Source organism: Macadamia integrifolia, chromosome 7 (genome assembly GCF_013358625.1).
Source record: "Macadamia integrifolia cultivar HAES 741 chromosome 7, SCU_Mint_v3, whole genome shotgun sequence".
In the NCBI taxonomy this organism is placed as follows: Eukaryota; Viridiplantae; Streptophyta; class Magnoliopsida; order Proteales; family Proteaceae; genus Macadamia; species Macadamia integrifolia.
This window is the reverse complement of record NC_056563.1, coordinates 31529674-31536031: the sequence shown is the minus strand read 5'-3', so window position 1 is coordinate 31536031 and position 6358 is coordinate 31529674.

Below are 6358 nucleotides of genomic sequence, written 5' to 3'. Positions count from 1 at the left end.
CATAATCTATCCTCTTCCTCCTTCACCCAAAAAAAGAAACCTTACCCTTTCCCACACTACTATTGGCTGGGTGTGGGGATTCCTTACCATGCTCCGGGCATAACGATCCCTTTGTGCCCTTCAATTATATCTCAAGACATCAAAAAAGCCCTTACTTTTTTGATCTTTTGATCACCTAATTGATTATAAGCTTAACTGGTTTTGATAAGACCACCATGCCCATTACCTTCCCAACGAAAAAGGTAGAATATATATAATAGCATATGTAATTGATAGAAAGTGGAGGATATTGTGGCTTCTCTGCTAGCTCCCTACACCTTGTCAATGTTAGGATAAGAAGGATAACAGCCAGAAGGACACATATGTTAGCTTAGACATTCATATCGTCATTCTTTTTGTTTTAGTAAAAGAAAATTTTCAAGCTGTCTTGGCCCTCCTCTAGAGAGGTGTATTTTATTTTTTATTTTTTTTGGGATAAAGGAGAGAGAGAAGGGTATACGTGGTGGCCTTTTTTTGCCTAGTTTTCAACTCCATACCCTCCATTATATTAGTGCCTTTTTGTCCATCATGTTTAGATTGATTTTTCGCTTTTGACAATACAAGAAATCCAACAACTACTCAAAAAGAAAAAGAAAAAAAAATTCAGATCAAACCGATCAAAACAACAGCAAATTACGGGGCTAACCCGACAGTTCCAAAGTATCAATTGCAACTATTTTAAACTGTGAAAACTGACCAAACCAATCAAAAGCAGGATTGAAATGATGGAGGATGAGAAAATTTAAAGTAGTCCATTTTTCCTTACTGGGTTTAAAAAGAATGGTTGCAGTAGTGGTTGTTTTTTGCAGCTGAAACTTAAAAGGTGTTGTGGTTTTTTTAGCAGGTACTGCAAAGCATGAAAAATGTATATCAGAGTCAATCAAACACATACATTCAGTCATTCACAACCCATTAATCAGGGTGATTCATCTGCATTAACTCTTCCAAATAATAACTCACATACCCATACATTAAATACAATTTCTCTTTCAGTTCAGCCTTCAATAACCCCCACTTCAATTTATATGAAAAAAAAAAGAGGAGGTTCCACATGTACAAGCACAAAAGCCATTCCTTGATGGATGAGAACAATAAATCCAAATTATTTCAAGAGAAGCGAAGCGAATTCCTTGATGGATGAACAGAAACCAGATCAAGCAACAGCCAAAGCAAAGCTCCAACGGTTTTGTGTTTTGCCCATTCAATCCTGTTGTTATGCCTAAAGTAGGTGAAGCTAGCAAGAATAATGTCAAAAGAGTTCAGGACTGGGAGAGCCTTGCCTCTTTCTTATCACCCTCAATATCACAACCAAGGTACCCTCTTTTGAAAATTACCAGTTATGTTAAGTTTACTTGCCATTGTATTTCAGTACTGTTTGACTGAGTCATCTGTGGTTGGGATCAAGCTAAGTGCCCTACATCAGCAATCCATTAGTTTTGCATTGTGCTTCTCTACTTATATCCCATGATATTTGGTGATCCAACAATTGAAAATTCTCCAATGAAGATCACACAGCTGTGAAAAAGTACGGAAAAAGTCCTTGAAACTATTTTTGAAAATTGAAAATTCTTGAGATTCCAAAAGCAGTAAACCATAAGGAACTTTAACAGTAACACAAACTTTGGAATGTAATACATTCAAAAAAACAAAAAAGAACATAAAAGATGAGTGGGGAGGTAGAATTGTACCTCTATTATCACCGAGAAACAATTAATGCATGGGTGAGATAGAGATAGAAGTCCAATAATGGGACAAACAAGTTAAAAGAGTAAAAGACATAAAATATAGAAGTCTACCACGGAAAGTTAGAGTTTCCAAGAGAGAAATAGAACGCTTTCAAGCCAATACCATCTAACCTTATTCTTCCCCAATCTTTTTTTTTATACTAAAAATACATGTTCCTTATCAAAGTTTCTTAGAGAGAGAGAGAGAGAGAGAGAGAGAGAGAGAGAGAGTTTTAGGGGAAAGAAAAAGGAAAGAGAGAGTTTTAGGGGAAAGAAAAAGGAAAAAGAGAAAGAGTTTTAATAGGAAATAAAGAGTTTTAATTAAAAAAGGAAAGTGCATAAAATCTTGTGAGAGTGGGAGGCCGAAAGAGTTTTAGAAAGAGTTATAATAAAAATAGGAAAGTGGATAATGGAAAAATTGTGTGAAAGTAGAAGAGGGGAGAGAGAAATTATAGTAATTAAATATTATAAAATATAATAATATTAAGAGTACCAGTAAATTAAAAAAATAAAAAATAATTGAAATAAGAGATAATGAAGAAGGAAGGATAATATTGTCAAGTGAAAGTTTTGCCACTTCATGCTTTTATATAATAGTATGATATATATATATATATATATAGAGAGAGAGAGAGAGAGAGAGAGAGAGAGAGAGTACACATGGAAAGACAACTAAGCTAAAATAAATATCCAGACCCAGCCTGGTTCGTATTTTCATGATCCATTTACAACGTAGATCAAGAGCCCAGCGAACGTCTCACCCACAACAGATCTGATTCTACAAGTTAATAATTAGCAAGCCTTTACGATCTAAGTTGGGTTCCAAATGAATTAGCATGTCATAGTTCAATTGGGACCCCAAAAAAAATGACATATTTTTATATTATCATCCATACATGATTAAAATTGTAAACCAATTAAACATTTTCACATGAACGTTTTTAAGAAGTTTGATTTCTAGGGAAAAAGTTTGAGAAGTCTAAGAAGTAAAAACTTAGAAAAAAAAAAAACTAAATCAATATATGATGGTTCATATGGTTGAGATAAGCCTTCAAATTTCATAAAGGGCATACGGAGAATTTCTAAGGTTATTTCCAATAATCAGGCCTACCAAGTTATTAGTTTATGTGGAGGACAAGTGACAAGTGTGAAGGAAACATTTTCCCCAACATTATTCCTTGAGCAGCACCCATGTTATCTCCTTTGATGGTATCAACCTTAAAACCTAAACCCTAAACCCTAAAGTATGGACAATTACCTTCCATCCCTACCCTCTTCAAAATCCAAAAATAAAAACATCCTCAATCGAACAAAATGGGGTGGGCTCTAAAAAAATGGGTTGGGCTCAAAATAACGGGGATTTGGAAAAAAAATAATGGGTGGACTACATTTGTAGATTTTGACAGTGGGTTGGTTGGGCCTTATATATATGGGATGCAGCATCTATTATACTGACACTAATCAACCAAAGTAGAGTCACCAGACTAGCCTGGCCAACTGTAAATCCCTTCCAAAATTTTATCAGGAACTAATAAGGAATTGGATTATAGGGCACATTATAAATAGGATGAAGTTATTCTTGGCCTCTTGGGTGAGGATTCCCTTCACTATAGACATCAAAATATTCTTATTGAACTTAAGAAGGGTATGTATGGCCATAAACAATAGGGTGCAGGAATTAAGACGAATTCAAATCTAATTGTATGGTCACATTATCAATGTTCTTTCTCTACAGGTGAAGGAAAACTTTAGCCTTATAAATTCTGTTAATAAGGTTAAACATCCATGAACACTGCATGATAGCCTACACCGCCATGGCTTACAACCATAACAAACATCATAGGCTTAATCTAGTAAAGATGATCAGTGTGCACTCTCTAATCTCTCATCAAGCCCTTGCGTTGATTGTTATTCAAGTTCTTCATGGAGAATTATGCACCTCCCATATTTTTACAGATTTTAGCGTCAAAAGAAGCATTGATGTCAAGACTAGAGAGTGGTGACTTGAGACTCGATTAGGAGAAAGAGAAGGCAAAATGGGAAAAAATAGCATTTCAAAATGGACTGCATCCTTGTCTTGTTTCAATAATTTGAGACTAGAATATTTACCAAAATTAGCAATGGGTGCAAACTGAATTAGGTGATCATGAAATTAGGAGGAGTGCATCAACAAGAGAGTGAATGCCAATACATGAGTGACTAAAATGCATTAGTTCAGACATAGCTGGGATGATAATTTATTTATTTTGAATCTGAAATTTAATTAAAGGCCAATTCATATTGTTGCCCTTTCTATCAAACAGTTGAGCCATATCATCTTGCCACATGGCAAAATTATATAACCCAACTAAATAAGTATATGAAGTGACAATCTTCTCATACAATTAACTTTAATTTATTAGAAAATTTATGCACACATTTAGAATCATATGATACATGTGTTATTAAGTCCATTCAAAATTCGAAAGATAAAAACGATTTCACCTAATTACCTAAATCAAATGGTTATAGACCGACCCCATCTGAGCATTTATTCCTCGGAAATAAAATTTTAAAAAATAATAATAATTTATTGAGATGATGCAGGCCATTTGAAAGTCAAATAAGTAATTTAAATAAAATGGTGAAAAAATCTGGAGGGGTTTTGATTTTTGAATCCATACGATACAGTGGTCCAATTAAGTGCAAATCTGGAAAAGAAAAGAGTTTTTTAAGGGTTTTTATTTTTTCTCTTATTATTAATTTATATATATATATATATATATTTATGAGATTGCTTATTTGTTAGACCACGAGGCACATAAAAAGATCAACTAACCTGTACCGACGCACCCTGCATCATGGTTATAAAAACAGATCGGGTTTACAAATCGATCTTGTATTGGTGGAACGACTCTAATTAGAAGTAAATCTGTTTAAAAGAAATTTTAATTAAAATTGAAAGCAAAATCATTCAATTCGTATTGAACCAGTATCGTCCGAGAATGATCCTATTTTGATAATTTTTTCAACTGGTTATTCGTCTAATGCAAAGCATGGTTTTTAATTATCAATGTGATTATCTCTCTCTCTCTCTCTAGCTCTTTGTCAGTTTATCTTCATCAGTTTTTCACATTTATTAATTTTCTGTCAAACAATCTTTAAAAAATTCATTTTATTTTACTATTTTAGTGGAGAGGCGCACACGCACTGACACACACATGACACAACTTCACTTAATAATTTATTAATAAGTAAAAAATAATAAAAACAGAACAAAGGAAGAGATGAAAATACTAGAAATGCACGGCTCGCACTTCCATGTGTCGTGGTCCTATTTGTTGGAGTCGAGGGAAACTACGAACAACAAAGCATTGCAGCTGCAGATGAGCATAGGGAAGTCACTCGGGAGTCGGGATTGGAATCCCCAATTCCCCCGTTCCCCACAGCCCCAGCTCCCATGCATGCAAAAGCAGTCAAACAAAGAGGACCGGATAAGCCCCCCCGAGGCGTATAGTCAAAACTAAAAACTGTGATGGTCAAATACTGAGCTGGCACTTTAACAAAAGGCCCCCACGGTGCTGTGGGTCCCACCTTCTTCCAGTCAATCCTCTCCGTTGGTCTTCAATCTTTCCCGGTTCCCAACCCTCCCTTTCCAGTTCCACCATATTTTATTAATCCTTCTCTACTTGTGTCCTCTCTCTCTCTCTCTCTCTCTCTCTCTTTTGTCACTTTTGCCCATCTATCTCTCTCTCTCTCTCTCTCTCTCTTTCTCGATCTCGAGATGAGCGACGGTAGACCGCAAACCCGGTGGTCCACAAACACTCACCCGCCGGTCCGCCTTTTCGAGTGGCATGACGCAACAGGAAAAACGGACCGGCTTTTTGCATCGTGCGGAGTCTTCTAGCTTTGTTAATTTATTTATTTACTAGGACTGATACTATGGAAATACCGATTTGACCTCCTTTCCATTTTTATTTTTTATGTCACAGCTGAGCAATGATGGAATTGTATTGCCCTGTGTAGAATAAGTGAAAGTCGATTTCAACATTGATCAAATTAGATCCTAAAAACCCTAGAATCAGTCCTTCTTATCTAAAACTCAAAGATCTAGTCCTAAAAGCCCTAGAATCAGTGGTTCTGAAAATAAACGAAATCAAGATTATTAATGGTCAATTTTAATTCAAATCGGCCGATTAACCAACAAAATTTTAAAATTTTGAACCATAGCCCCGTACTTTACCTTCTATCTCACTTGTCCATCAAATGCCTTGGAAATTGAGATTATTTGATCACCAGTTCAATTGGATAACCATTCGATCATCTAACCATTGGACCAACTCAATTGCTTGAGTCAATGATACAATCAAGTAGGGGTGTCAATTCCTAAACCGAACCGGTAAAACCGGCCGGACCAAACCGATAACAACCCGGCCCGAACCGAACCGAAGCCTTATTGGTTCGGTTCGGTTTCAAGTATTGTAACCCCAAAACCAAACCGAACCGCACCGAAAACCGGATGAACCCGAAACCAAACCGAAACCGGCTCAAAACCCGGACCGAAACCGAAACCAAACCGGTAAGAAACCGAAACACTCCAAAATTCATTAAAAAAA